Source organism: Crotalus tigris, unplaced genomic scaffold (assembly GCF_016545835.1).
Source record: "Crotalus tigris isolate CLP2741 ecotype Arizona unplaced genomic scaffold, ASM1654583v1 scf7180000024450.1299024, whole genome shotgun sequence".
Taxonomy (NCBI): domain Eukaryota; kingdom Metazoa; phylum Chordata; class Lepidosauria; order Squamata; family Viperidae; genus Crotalus; species Crotalus tigris.
The window spans coordinates 590,441-606,936 of record NW_024100619.1 but is presented as its reverse complement, the minus strand read 5'-3'; the positions used below and the strand labels follow the sequence as shown (position 1 = coordinate 606,936).

Genomic DNA, 16,496 nt, shown 5'->3' with positions numbered 1-16,496 from the left:
AATCTAAAAACAGATATACACACTTAGATGTCACAAACATCTCATCAGAAAAACCTCTTCCAAATATAATTTACTAAGTGAATTGGCAAATAAGAACAGAAGTGGTACAGCTTCTTATATGACTGAAACTGAATCGTTTTAAAAATAAAATACCAAAGTATATACCTACAATTTAGGCAAATCAAAATAAAAATTAAACTGAGAAATCTGTTATACTCAAACAATGAAGCAATTTAGATTTGACAGATGTTAGGAACAGAACAGAACAGAATATAATAGTTGGAAGGGACCTTGGAGGTTTTCTAGTCCAGCCCCAGGTTTGTGTTTGAATATTAGTAGCTTGGGTTGGTAGTTCAGCTATTGGTTTGGAAATATCTAAAACAGTGGTTTTCAACCTTTTTAATGCCGTGACCCCCAACCGGTCGTAAGTCGAGGACTACTCAACTGGTGCAGCACCGTTTGCAGAATGGGACTTTTGGCGGGCTCAGCAGGGCAGAGACAGCCTGGACAATTCCTATTGGCTTTTGAAAGCCAATAGAATTAGACTCTATTCAAGAGAGTCTATTCTATCGGCTTTCAAAAGCCAATAGAATAAAAGGGAGTAGCACAGCTAAGGAAAAGGGGAAAAAATGGCTGACTGTGTTGTTTGGCGACCCCCGTGAAATGGTCATTTGACCCCAAATGGGGTCCCGACCCACAGGTTGAGAATCACTGATCTAAAGCATCTAATCGGTGATTCCCAATATTCCATACACAACGCCATGCAATTCCTGGACAAGCTCAAACACCTACACATTAATGAAGATGAAACATGAAGATGTTATGGCATTATTCACATTGGTAGATCTGAAACTAGCAATTGACCTAATCAAAGAACTACTGGACAACACACAACCACCAAGAGGACTACTCACAACAGAAAGCACATGAGAACTCTTCCGACTATGCTTAACCACCTACTTCAAATTTGACAGAAAGATCTATCAACAACTGAAGGGATTGTCTACTATGGGATCTCCTATATCTGGCCTGGTCATAGAAAATTGAAAAAGTTGTACTTCCACAAATAAACCCCAAGCTATGGGTACATTGTGTGGATGACACTTTTGTGATAATCAAGCGCAACCAGGTCGACCAAACCTACCAAAAAATCAACTATGTCTTTGCAGACATCCAATTTACAATAGAAACCAAGAATAACAACAAACTGCCATTCCTAGCTGTTCTTGTAACCAGAACCACCAATGGCCAACTTGTAACATCCATGTACAGAAAGGCAACACACACAAATAAATCCTCAACCTCCACAGCAACCACCCCAAATGCTACAAACAAAGCTGTGTCAGAACACTGTTTGGGAGAATGGAATCCCATTGCAACACCACAGAAGCCACATCAGCAGAAAAATACTTATACAAAGTCTTCGAGAGAAATGGATACCCACAAAACTTCATTCGGAGTTTCCTACACACAAACAACACAAACACCCAAAGCAACACAACAACTACAACAAGAACAACAATGACCATACAAATCACAATTCCCTATGTACAGAATGTTTCAGAGATGACAGCAAGACTACTACGCCAACATGACCTTGCAGTAGCCCACAAACCAGTCTCAACTCCCAGACGGACCCTGTCAAAACCTAAGGAGCAGACAGAAACAAATCAAAGATCAGGCATCATATACTGAATCCAGTGAAATAGAAAATGAGTGGAAGGCTGCTTTAGTTTACAAATTGAATTACAAGACAGGATGGGCCTCCACAAATCTGATATTCTTCCCACCTTGGCACAGGAAAAAATGTTAACCATAGATTTGTTGGCTGTAAAGAGCAGATAAAGATTAAGGAAATAACCAGTATCTTAGTGATAGATGACAATTCATTTGGAAGGAACTGTAATTGAAATTCTAAATCTTACCCTGGAAAACATGTTTATCTGTGACTTTTATTATTCATTATTAAATATATAGTTGGCATTATTCATTATGAATATTGCTAAACCAGCTACTAAAGCCATCAAGTATGTAGAATTTGATTCCCAAAACATACACACACAAAAAGCTAGTGAAACATGTAGAGGAGGACTTTCAAACAAGAAAGCCCAGTGTGAATTATCCCTATTGTTTTGATCTGTTGTTTCAATCCAATCCATTTTGAACTGAGCAGCAAAAGAATCTGCAGAAATGCAAATGATAAAAAAATGTGTTTGTGATGCCTTAAGAGTTCCAAACCAGGAAAAATTTAAATACATGCACATGGAGGTACAACTTTCATTCTGCCCCAATACCAGAACTAGCTTAGAAGAAATAGTCAGGAGGCACAGACTGTATCTGTAACCTGAGGCACTCCACTTACAAGGTGTGTTTGGTCCCTAAATCCATTTGAAGCAATAGTGGAAAAAAAACATCCCTTTTGTTAAAGGAGTAATGCTAAATATTTGGATTTACTTTTTACAAATATTTCTTTATAATGCTACTCCATATGTATAGAGTGCAATCACATCGAGTCTCTAGTAAATATATCTTACTTTATCACTTCAATATATGGAAGATTGGTCTCTTTATGTTTGAAGACTCTCATTTGAATACTACAAACTTTCCAATTTAAGGGGTTTAACAGCCTGTTTTACCCATGTTGTTTCAAGTTTCAGTGAGCAGTAGTATTATCCCCCCAAAACAACTTACAGAGTCATACCTAAAATATTATTTAATGAGGCAGTTAACATAATTTATTTATACACCATCCAAGGTCCCTCTGTGAGGGAGATGGGCAGTTTCAAAATTTGATAAAAAATAATATATATTACTAGTAATTTACAATTCAAGGTATTTAAATGTTAAATATGACCACCTTAATAACATCACAGATTGAAACTTCCTTTGAAACAGTTCTATTTTGACTACTTTCCTAGACTACACCATTAAGAAGGGTGCAATTTCAGTGTTCAGGGGGAGGCTGTTCCATAGGTATATAGAGTATTTATTGAAAAATATTTTTATTGCTCCCTCCCCCTAAATTTGTTGAAAAGGCTGGTTATTTGTTTAAAAAAAGGTTGAAGATATATTCAAGCTTTGCTTTGTTACAAAAACATCTGAAATCAAAGACCTTTAAGGATTATTTTCATCTACTTTTGAACTAAAATAGCTGGGTGTGTAATCAAACTGCAAATTATTCCAATTTTATCACTCCCTTATTTTTATTAGATTGTTCAAGATCTTAATAAACATGAACATTTTCTTTCAGGAGTCAACCACATGAACTTCGGTGGCATTCCTATTAGAAAAAAAATCAATGTTCTTTTTCCATTTCATTTCGTATGCTTCTTTTGAGAACTATAACATACAAGGATATATATAGTTTTTCACTGTGATCTGAAAATGAATAAAGAAAATCAATAGCTAGCCACAATCTGATAAGCAAGAGCGTGATCTGTCCTGTTGGGGTATTTTACAATTCAGTTATCAGCAAAACAGAAAAGAGTGCATAGAAAGTCACTGGTAAGGGTAGCTATCTTTAGAAAAATAATTTTAAACAATCACTTAGATATCCAAATTGAAAATTAACATGATGTCTTAGGAGCTGGCACTACAATTTTACACCCAGTATAAGCGGGGGGGGGGATTATTATGTCTTTATATACTTCTCTATTGCCCTTTGCTTTTGTTCATTTCTTTTCATGATAATGCCACATTTTAAAATCAAGCTTCTGCATCTAATTTTGTGTATCAAAAGTCAGGTTCTTAAATTATCTTGTACTAATTCCTTATATTCCCAATATCACTCCAAGAGTAGGAATCACATAAAGAAATTGTTTCATTTCTTTCTATATTCAGGTATTAAGAATTTGTAACAACCACAAGCATATACAGCATGAGGGGAGGGGGGAGCAGGGTGGCTGCATGATAAAAGCTGCTTAAGTAGATTTAGAATAGTGAATTGAAGTTAATAAAATAGTTAAAAATATATTTCAAAGGTCCTACTTTAAACTTTTTTTTAAAAAAATACAATTTTATAATAATAAAAATTTCTCCTGTTTAACATATATGTAAATGGAACTACCAACAAAAGGCACAGATTACAACTAAGCATGCTTAACTACATGTCGAATTGTGGGCAATATTCTTAAACATCCCAAAATATAAGGCTGCTACTCCCAAAAATCCATGTTTATAACATTGCATGCATTTTATTTTATTTTTTTTAGAAAGGAGGAGCAGGAGAAGAATCTCCTGTTTATTTTCCCTTCCTTCTACAGCAAAGTTATAATCAGGTGATTGTGCATAAGCACATTTGCCCAAATACAGGAAGCGACTCCACAGCTTGCCAATTTGCTCCACCCAAGTGCTCCCAGTTGGTATAAAAAGCTCTGCTGCAAAATATAGTCCCTGACATAATCCAGAAGGAGGAAAGTTTGGCGGGACTATGGGAAAAGAGTAATAAGGCTACATTTTAAAAGGGAGAGTAAATCATTTCAGCTTATTGGAATGAGAACAGTGTACAATATGTTTTACTTTTCAGGGTTTGTAAAAATACAATGAAATACTGTAATAAATCTGAGGTCATTCCCACATCATTAGGCAAACATTTAACAATTAACTTTATAATATCTTAAAGACATTGATTATATTTTTTAATTTCACCTTACTTACATCAATTGCATGACTGTAGCCTTGAGACACAAATATGTATGTATTCACATATGTAGCAAAACCAAAGGTAGGCAGAGACAATGATAACTTATTAACAAAATAGATGCATGGTGTGGCATAAGCACTTTTTCTTTACAAGAAAAAAGCAGGGTATATACAAATGTAACAATCTGACATTTGTGACTACATATTAAAATGGATACTCACTACTATGTAGATTTCTGAAGGTGTAATTTGAGTTTACTTCCAACTATAAGATTAGCTAAAAGTGGAATCACTTTTCAGTCAAGTTCAGCTCCTGATGACTACTACATGGACACATGGACTTAGGCGATATTCTTGCCAATGCTACGGAAGTGGTCATTTCTTACTTCTGGTATGGGTTTTGATGTCCTAGTCAAGCCAATTGTTTGGGGATTTTCTGGTTGCCTCTGTTCCTAATTAGGCCTAACTTTGCTTCACTTTTAAATCCTGACAAGACCAGCTACTGCCAAGAAAAAATGTAAGGGCAAATGTCACATGCACATTCATATAGCTTCATTAATCACAGTTGTTTTACACATGTCATTCAGCCATTCTGTTACTAACATTCTGTATACATCTTGAACAGATGAGCCACTCACTAGAAGTCAGCCTCCATCAGAACTGGATTTCCATTACTTAAATTATCAACAGAAGTCATTCGTTGTGTCTTAGTACTTCAGCCCTAACTGTCCCCAGGCAATCAGGATGAAAACAACAGCAACAAGAAAATCAGGTAACTCTGGTGGCAAATCCAGTTCTAATGCAGGTTAACTGCTAAGAAATGCAACAAAATGCCTAAGATTTAGCAATACATTTAAACTGTCAAAAAATCTACTGCAGGAAGGAAGAACTTTGAAAGGTCTTGATTCTATCTTTTAGGGATTTTGATTTTCTCACATGTTTGCCTTGTTAAAACTTATTTTAAAAAAAGCTCAAGAGATTGAACAAATTTATATGATGAAAATGATTTGCAGATTACAGATGCACATCCTGGGTTGGGTCCCCTCAACGAGCTCCTTCTTTCAGATGGGAGCATCTGCTCCACTAACTAGATCAGTGTTTCTCAACCTTGACAATTTTAAGGCATGTGGACTTCAACTCCCAGAATTCCACAGCCAGCAATGCTGGCTGTGGAATTCTGGGAGTTGAAGTCCACATGCCTTAAAATTGTCAAGGTTGAGAAACACTGAACTAGATGCTTCTATGTACTAAAGAGGAAACGATTTCCATTGGCCCCTGTAGTTCCCAGCATTACCTCTGGGATATTCCAGGAGATCCAATAGCCCTTTAGAGCAGATTCTTATAGTGCTGTACATGGGACAGATTAACAAAAATAGCTTCCTGTTCTACTGATTGCAATGTATTGTTTGCAGAATTGTGCAATGAAAAATGAATCAGTTTTTAAAATCAAGTCCCAAATAGTTGGTTCATAGTATCTTTCTAAGCTAAGTCCAGGTCAAAAGTGAGAGGCATTATGTTTTTCCTCCAGGGCTGATTTCAGCTGGCATTGATAGGTTTGAAAAAAAATGGTATGGGGACTGCCTACTGTAGAATCCCACAGGCTCTGCATTCTCCCCACTTCCCGCATTCTCCACAGACTCTGAACAAGTGTAGTGCAGGTCAGGTGTCATACGTGATATAAAGTGATACCCAGCTTTATATTTCATTCCCTGTTTACCATGGAAATCCAAGCTCAGTACCTGGAGGCTATGAGGATCTGGATGGGGAGGATCATGCTTAAGCTGATTATCAGCAAAACCAGGCGGCTTCGATTCTAGAATGTTCTCTTTCCAGGGACTTCTGCAGGCAGAACCCATGTATAATTTGGTGATCCTTCTTGACTCAAAGCTCCTGTTCAATGAGCAGGTGGCAGCTGTGGCTATTAGACAAATCCATCTTACATGTCAATTGTGATTTTCCAGAAATATGAGGACCCTGTCACAATTACACAGACCTTAGTCACCTCCCATCTGGATCCCTGCAATATGAAGTGTTTATACTATTGATTTTTTTCTGGTAGCTGTAAGCCACTTAGCATGATTGTCTGAGATAGGTAGTCACAAGAATCTGAATGATTGCCCTTGTTACTAATAATGCTTATTTGCAAATATCTAAATTCTACTTTTCTAAACATAGAGCCACGGTAATAAGCATAGCAGATTTGCCACGAGGAATGGTCAACTTGCTTTCTAAGACAAATTCTTTCTACTCAACATAGCCATGTAAACAAGCATGTGGGTTTCCAGATTTTACCCCACTATCTTATAAATAGCAACATGAATAACTGTATCTAATTAACAAAACTAATAACGTACACTATGTAGTTTTGCTTTTTTATAACAATCAAAAATATTTGAACTATAGTATTAGCTACCCATGAATACATAATGACCTTATTTTAAAATGTAAACCAAACCTTTCTATGTATAGAAAGAAGCAAAAGACAGTTTATTTCAATTCCAAAGTTTCTTGACTTCATATCAATTCTGGGTATATAATAATTTATTTTTTTTAAAAAAATAGCAGATATTAAAAATCAAAAGAAAAAGAATATAGCTGACCAGAAGATAGAACTAACAATTAAAGGACTCAGACTCCATACAGCCCAGTGCCTGGAAGAACAATCAGATCTTTAATAATTTGCAGAATTCAGAAGAATGGGAACAGTATGGATCCCCCAGGAATATTATTCCTTAGGACAGGAGCCTGAGAACTGGTGCTTGCTGGTGAAGATGAAAATGCTTAATTTACAAGATCTGGAGCATGCCCACTCAAACTATCCTAACTGGAGGAAGAGACATAAAGGAGATGGGTAGTCCCTAAAGTAGCCAGGTCCTATATCATAAAGGACTTTATAGGTATAACCAGAACCTTAAATTTCATCCAGAAACCAATGGCAGCCAGTGCAGCTCACAAAGAGATATGGTCACATGCACCTACCATGGTACATTCATCACTACCTGTGGCACTGCATTCTGGACTACATGTAGCTTCCAAGAAATGAGTGCTGTTTGAAGGGCCTCCCAGGCCAGGAATGGTTACAATTGGCACAGATAAACCTATGTAAAGGCCTTCTTGGGTAATAGATGATACCTGCTTTTGAAGCAAGAGCTGTTGAAGCCAGGAGAACCCTCAAACTGTGTATTAGATTTGCACAGGGAAGCACAACATAAAAAACTAAAAGCAAGGAGTGTCCCCAGAACCAGAGGCCAAACAAACACATCATTCAGTTTTGCCAGGACTAAACTAGAGTCCATTCTGCCCCATTCAAGCATACACAGGCAGTGGATCAGGATTTTAACAGCAACACTTGCACGGGCTGAGGTTGTGATATATAATTGGTATTATCACAATCAAACAACAGGGGAGAGCTGAGCCCTATGACATCTCATAAGTAAGGGACTGTGGGTATGAGCTCTCACTCCATCAGTGCTGCTTAAAAGAAGCCATAGAGAAAGGAGACCCACCACAAAGCCAACCCCTATGGATACAATGGCTGATTGTACTGCTGACAGGTCAAGGAGCACCCGGATGAACACATTATTCCATCCTTGCTTTGCCACAGGATATCAATAAGACATGAAGTGCTAAGTTTTAATTAAAATCCTGTGTAATATCAAGGAAGAATAAGGCAAAATTCAGTTTTACTGTACAAATTTTGTTATGTTTCACCAGGAATTGTACATTATAATAATTGTGTGCAGAATAAATCAGCTAAACGTTTATATTGTTTATACTGTAAAAATATATATAAAGGGTCTCAATTATGAAGTTGTACGTAGATTTATTGGGAAAGAATTAGGTTCCTTAATGTTTTCAGTATTTCTTTTATAAAACCATGAAATATTACAAATTGAAAATTCCAAAAAACAAACATCAACTGGAGGAAGGAGATGAGGAAGACACATGAGTGACTAGTTATAGTTAATTTCTACTGATGAAATGTATGATTGGTATCGCTTGCTCTCACTGGCACCCCGTTCATGCATCTGTCATACTTCTTCTACAACATAGTTCCCATTGTGAGTAGTATTGGCAACAAATGTAGAATATTCTGTGTGTTAGGAGCACTTTTTCAAAATGTCGGTGACCAGTCACAAAACAATCATTTAGTAGAACCCAAACTGCTGAAATTCTTTCTGTAATTATATACTTTGGTTTCCCAAGATGTTCTCCACAATTTCAGTTTACATTTGACTTATGTCTGGCCAGCCTTATCTGGGACCCATAGGCATAACCAAAAATACATGTTATGCTTGAGAATGATACTTTGTTTCCCATTCTTTTCTTTAACAAATCTGAAAAATAAAATGAAGATCAGGACGCTTCCTGGGTGACAAGGTGCATGTTGGCAGAATGCTATATGACTTAGGAGCATCACTAGGGATCCCAGCTCAGCAGATTTCCCCAATCCTTTGATGTATATTTAGAGAGGGAATCTGCAAGATGCATCCATTCCACTGACAAAAATACATCATTCAACATCATCAACTAAAGAATCTCCCATACTGAGAGAAGTTATAGAAACAGTATGTAGTTGCTCAGCTTTTTCATAACATCGCCCTCTTACATCAAGAGAAGTTAACAAGAGCAAGCTTTTATTTTTATTTACTTAATATTTTGCATTTTTAATCTGCGTGGCAATCAAACAGAAATGTAAATATTTTTAAGCAGCTTAAAATATCAGCAACTGCACTTGTAATGTGATCAAATAAATATTCTAAATGGAAGAATGGAATAAACATCAGTGTATTACAAAATACAGTATAAGCTTATTTCCACATATAGTTGGTTTTCATCTGTAAAGTCACATCTCAGTCCTCCATCTGAAGTGATCTATGTATTTAATTTTTAAAAAACTTGTTTTTCAGGATTTCCCAATTTTTAGGTCACAAAGCCAGGTACACAGCTAGAAGGTGATCCAATATAGAAGGAAGCAGTTTGGAAAAGTGCTTCCTCTCATTACACAGTTGCCAAATAGCTTATCACAATTTGTCAGCAAAACCTCAGAAGGGCTATTGAGAAATACCACATTTATTGCCAAATATCCGTTCTTTTATCTATTACTAAGGACACAATTTGCCAGAAATGTTGATGAAAGTCCACAACACAGAGACACAACTTCACAATATGTTATATACTAACAATTGATCCTATCCAATCCTACAGTAAATCAGACATACTATAGTAGGGACTGTTTACCTTACCAAATTCAGGAAATTTCTTCATCTAAAGTATAACCTTAAAAAGATTGCTAGATGGTAACAAAAAATTGTTAAAAGGGTAACAAAGTTGTCATACAATAATGTCCTAATGGTAACAACCAATCTTTTCAATTTAGATCTGGCATAAAGGCTACTAAAATAAACTATTGTGTTAACCAACCTGGTACAAAAACAATAAAAAAGAGGTTGAATAGGACTGAAGCTGTAACAGGAATGCACATACAATGAATATACATCCACTGTCTTCTGAAGTGTCATCCAGCTTACACAATATTCTAAAATGTCTTCTGGCTACGATTAACTATGTTAATGCCATGAACCATATTATATTAAAGGATTAAGCAAAATAAAATAAAAGGACATCATCTATGTTTCCAATAATCAAAATCTTGAGAATTTTGCTCGAAAGAATGACAGACATTACTATTTACCAAAGCCTAGTGCACAAGTCTCAGACAACAAAAATAAAACCTATTCCAACTCCCACGCATAAAACTTATCCCAACATAATATGGCTGAGTTTGCTATATTATACTTACTTAATTCTAAAAAAGAAGCAATCTAAATTATGTGAGTAAGGTAATTACTCCTCCATTATATGAGTAATGTATGAGGTGCAATCTAAATCTTATTTGTCTTTGACAAAGTGTCCCTCAACTGAATTTTTCATTCTTAAGAGAAACTATATTACCAACTCTTAAGAAATATCAAGCATCAAGTTACTGTCCTAGGAAAATCAGGTAGCTACAGTAACAGAAAAAGCAATTAATATTCCTGGTGGCCAAATGCAAGACTCTTTACAAACTAGATTTTATACATACACCACGCACACACCTAACTCATTTTCACAGTTTTCAACACTTAACAGAGTAAAGGTATTTAAAAAATTATGATCTGGAAGAAGAGACCAATATAATAAGAGACACATAAAGCTCAATGGTGTGACAGTTGTGTACAGAACATGTTATCTTCCCCACTGATGTTGACTTCTGCCGGAAATGGGACCTAAGACCAAAAAGGGACCAGAAGCTAACTGCTTATTATGTTGCCCTGTTTGAAATCAACTCCTTCTCATTTGAGAGTTAGTCTGCATTTAGTTGTTTACAAATGATTATCCTCAGGAAGTCAGAAAACTTCAGTTTCAGGATTGCCATTTTAATTCTTCATACCAAAACTTGTTAAAATAAACCAATTAGGTTCTGCCAACAAAGAAAACAGTCTCTCCCAGACAACTTGCTCTTTAACTCCCCAAAATACCCTCTATCATTTAGACTGCCCTGACATTCTTGTTGTATCTGCCAGACACTGATATATGGGTTTCAGCAACAACATAACTAACAGAGCTCTCCAGAAACTTTTCTAAAATATGCCTCCCACTCACTGCCTCCTCCACTGAAATTCCTTCACTCTCCAAGTTGAACATACAAAGTTTCTCTTAATAGGATAAAATAGATTTTATAAAAAGTTACCTAGAAAATGTTTATAACAAAGTGAATTTAAAAGTGGCAAAGCATTTTTTAAACAAAGCCTTGGGGGATTTCTCAAAGCTTGGTATGAAAAGAAAAGGGGGGGGGTTAATTCTGTAAACCCTGTCTGGATGCTCTAAATTCCAAAATGGCACAGATAACAGAAATGTGTTATGAGAGAACTTAGTCAGAGGTTTCTAAGAACCTGTTAGTATTTTATTATGTTTATCTGTGCAGATCAACCAAATATGTATGCATATTTGTATTTGAATATTGATGCATGTATGTATGTAATCATAACAAGAACTGCTATTTTTATTTGGTTGAAAGAGATATGAGATCATAATCAGAATTAAATCATTACAACTGGGTACTCTGGTAGAACAGAATTCCATCATTAAATTATTGAGGAAAAGGATGCATATAACAGAACGAACCTAATGAGGCATAAGCCTATTGTATTTGCAATTGCAACTGCATTTTCAGAAGAAGGAACTTAAAGAACCATTCATAAGCTAGCAGTACTGAATCAACACATGATTATTTCAATGGAGCTTCTTTTAACAGGATTAAATCTGCATTTTGCTCATAAAAGGATAATTTTTAAAAAATTAAAGGATAGATTCTCTATTTCCTACAAGTTCAGTGCTTAACATTATATGCTTTAGGTTCTTATATCAAAACTGTTTCAAGTTCCACCTTCTCATGATCAAGCAAATATCCTACTGCCCAATCAGCCCCACTTAAACTTCTCTTACATATGGAAGCAGTTATATTGACTACGAATCGCATCTGGAATGTCTATTTTTTTGTTACTTCATAATCTAGAATCTATGATTAAAATATAAGAGGAAATATGCCACAGGTTAATAATATGGAGGAGGGCAGGCATTCAAAAATGGTGGAAGATGTGCAGTAGGAATATCCCTTTAAAGCAGCTAAAGTGATAACATGAAATTTAGTGGCAGCTTATACACATACAGAAGTATCTTCTGTTCAAACAGGGCAAATTCTAATCTCTCCAGGACAAGCCTGTTCCTTATAGCAAAACTGATTTAAATGATAATTAAAAGCAACATTGTAAGACCTTGCTCAACAGTGGTTCAAACTCTTATAGACCTAATAAATATTCAAGTAGTCACTTTATTTTATAAAGCAGTCATTCACAAGATTATCAATAATATACATAATAAAAGGACTGAGTTAATGGCTATATTCACTGCATGATGCAGTTAGATTTCTTAAATGTCTAATGTTCATTATAAATAATGTATTTACAGTATATTATTTACAAAAATGTAAATATCACGCAAGTAAAATATCATCTACTAATTAGGACCAAATGTTATGGAAAAAAGCAGGTTCTTCCATAAAGGAAAAAAAGTAAGAAATACATTTTTACCTGACTAAAAAATTCATAAATTTTAGTTCACTAGTTCTAGTAAAGTTCCTGACAACTGCAGTTTTATATAGTTCTTCTGTAACTGAAGTTCCATCTTCAACACAGATGAGTTCCTAGTACTGCAGAACTTTAGAGTGCCATTTTCTGCATTCCAGAATGTCCTTTAATTTTGAAAATTGGCTCTGGCAATTTCACCTCTTCTCAATTTTGAATAAACTCAAGTTCCCATGCTATACATGCTCATATTTCCTTTTTGTTGAACGAAAACAATATTTATTCAATAGGGCTAAGCATATTTTAAGGTCTCTTCAACTAAAACTATTAATAGGAAAATTTCAACATTGTAAAAGCTTATTTTTGATACTTCTAAACCAGCGGTTCTCAGGGTCGCGACCCTTTTGGGGGTCGAACGACGCTTTCACAGGGGTCGCCTAAGACCATCGGAAAACACATATTTCAGATGGTCTTAGGAACTGAGACACCACTCCTCTGTACGGCCCCGCCGCCCTCCTCTTCCTCCGCCGGCTCCTCTGCCTCCAGGGCGCCCTTCTCCTCCAACAACGCCTGCTCCTGCTGCCACAGTGCCATTGCGCACGCCCGACGCCACCCTGGGCTGGCTCAGCGGCGAGGCTGAGCTGGATCTGAACTGCTACTGGCGCTGCCGCTGGGCTGCTCCGCCGCTGCCGCCGCTTCCAGCTGAGCTGAGGTATGGCGCCGAGCCGGTCTCCACGCCTCCTGGTTGTCCGGCTGCGCTCTGCCCCGGCCGCCCTCCGCGCCATGCGGGAGCCTCCCCCGTGCTGCCCAGCCAGCCTCCCTCGCCATCGGAGGCTGCCTTGGTGCCTGGTGCCGGTGCAGCCGTGGGGCTGCCGGGCAGGAGTGGCTCTTTCCCGGCTCGCTGGGCTCCAGGCCTCGGAAGCGGCCAGGGGGCGGGGAAGAGGGTGAGGCAGCGGCGATGCCCACATGTGCATCAGAGGCCAGCCGGCCGGGCCGGGAGGGGAGAAGCAGCACCTCCCAAGCGGGAGCTGGTGCTCCGGACACGCCCCTCTCGTGTGCGATAGGCTGTGCGGCGTGGAAAGGGACTCCTGCGACTCTGTTGCTGTGATGGCACTCAGGAGGCTGGAGGGGCAGGCAGGTCCCAGGGGGCAGCTGGGAGAGAGCAAGAGGTGCCGGGATGAGGATGGGGGGCTCCAGGTTGGCGGGTGTGAGAGGGCGGCTGGTGGCTCAGAGGCATGTGGATCCTCCGCGCAACTTCCGAGGCCCCAGATGTGCCACCGCTTGGCTCTCCACCAGGCTCTCCGCCAGAGCCTCCCCTCCGGGCAATTGTGCAGAGCTGCTTGTGAATCCTTGGCAGCGCCTCCCCCTTCAATCTCCTTCCTTCTCCATCTCCTTCCTTTCCCCCTCAATCTTCCATCCCTTCCCCTTCAATCTCTCTCTCTCCTTCCTTCCTTCCCCCTTCAATCTCCTTCCTTGTCCATCTCCTTCCTTTCCCCTTCAATCTTCCTTCCTTCCTTCTCCATCCCTTCCCCTTCAATCTCTCTCTCTCTCTCCTTCCTTCCTTCCCCCTTCAATCTCCTTCCTCCTCCATCTCCTTCCTTTCCCCTTCAATCTCCTTCCTTCTCCATCTCCTTCTTTCCCCTTCAATCTTCCTTCCTTCTCCATCCCTTCCCCTTCAATCTCTCTCTCTCCTTCCTTCCTTCCCCCTTCAATCTCCTTCCTTTCTCCTTCAATCTCCTTCTTTCTTTCCTTCCTTCCATCTCCATCCCTTCCCCTTCAATCTCTCTCTCCTTCCTTCCTTCCCCTTCAATCTCCTTCCTTGTCCATCTCCTTCCTTTCCCCTTCAATCTTCCTTCCTTCCTTCCTTCCTTCCTTCCTTCCTTCCTTCCTTCCTTCCTTCCATTCCTCTCCATCCCTTCCCCTTCAATCTTCTTCTTCCTTCCTTCCCCCTTCAATCTCCTTCCTTCTCCATCTCCTTCCTTTCCCCTTCAATCTTCCTTCCTTCCTTCCCCTTCCCTCCCTCCCAACATTTTTGAGCAAGGAAGAGTAAGCTTCTCCAGCGAGCATTGCTATATTGTTTTTGTGATTAATCACTATGCTTTAATTATGTTCAATCTGTAACAATGAAAATACACCCTGCATATCAGATATTTACATTACTATTCATTACGGTAGCAAAATTACAGTTATGAAGTAGCAACGAAAATAATTTTATGGTTGGGGGTCACCACAACATGAGGAACTGTATTAAAGGGTCGCGGCATTAGGAAGATTGAGAACCACTATTCTAAAGTAATATAATGAAAATAAAGTAATATAGTATAATTTGCACCTAAATTCTCAGTGACAGAAAAGAATTTGAAAATATTATTTCCTTCCTACAAATGGCCTTTGTAATTTAGGATGGCAAGTTTAACAGGTTTTCTCAAACTCATATAACTTACCACCTTCACAAATAGGAATATTCTAACTTACTAGACACATGTCATACCAAGTGGAAACACCTGACTTTGGCTAAACTAAAAAGAACCAAGCTGGATCAGATCTGGTTAATACTTGGAAAGGAATTCACCAGGAAATTCCAGGACTGGAATAGAATAGAAACAGACATCCTGACAAAGACAATAGTCGGCCTTTCCATATAGTGATTATGAAAATAAGACATGTCACTACAGTAACAGTAAATGATATAGTTATCAGGAATCACACTTGGTTGTGTGAGACTTTATTAAGGATATATATCCATACAAAGCTGATACTAAAAAAAATAATATAGTACTGTGCAGATATAGTACAGGACAATATTTCCATAGTTGGATCAATATCTTAAATTATGCCATAATAAGGTGTCTTTCACTGTGGTTTAATAATTATGTGAATCCAGTCATGGTGATATATAAGCTATATTTTACAGCCAGGCATTATTAATCAAATACGATTAGAACAAGCCATGGTTAAACACATGAAACCAGTCATTTTGGTGATAAGAAAAAGTATTATATCAGAGATGGAAACATTGCAACTATGACTTTTGACATTCTGTAGGACCATATGAAAATATCTGATGAAGCTCTCACATCAATAGGAGATCCACAAAAGACACACAACCCCAACAAAATGAATTGAGGTCATACTATTGAATTTCAGCATTGTTACCAATTTCACCTTATTACAGTATAATTCAAGATATTGGTCCAAATATGGAAATATTGTCCTATACTATACCTGCACAGTACTATATTATTTTTGTTAGTATCAGCTTTGTATGCATATATGTCTTTGTTAAAGTCTCACAAAATCAAGTCCGATTCCTGGTAACTAGGGTGGTGGGAGACCATTTGGGATCTATAAAATACTCATTTCTCCATTACACCTACACATTTTGTTTCAAAATAGGAAATAGACTCCATCTTGTGGAAGATATATAAAATTGCAAGAAAAAAACTGCAAAAATATTGCTTTAAAAATCCTGATTCCTGACTTCAGTGGCTTTTATATAATATTGTTGCATGCTAGAAGTGACAGAATTATTTATGAAAAGAACTATTTTATGCTTTTAAGATATTTTAAAAAGTTATGTAAAGGTGACAAGATGTTTTGATATTAGACCAACTTCTAATATTTTCCTATAATATAGCTGAATAATGAATTTAGTGAATGCTGCCCTCTAGTGCACAAAAATGCTAGAAAAGCAAGATATTTAAATATTTTTTACATAAAATATTGTTC

At 37.6% G+C, this 16,496-nt stretch overlaps 1 protein-coding gene across 2 annotated transcripts in view; it reads right to left on the bottom strand.

Moving 5' to 3' along the window:
- MOB2 (MOB kinase activator 2) overlaps positions 1 to 16,496 on the bottom strand; it is a 152,394-nt gene that overhangs the window by 75,842 nt on the left and 60,056 nt on the right. The window lies entirely within an intron of this gene.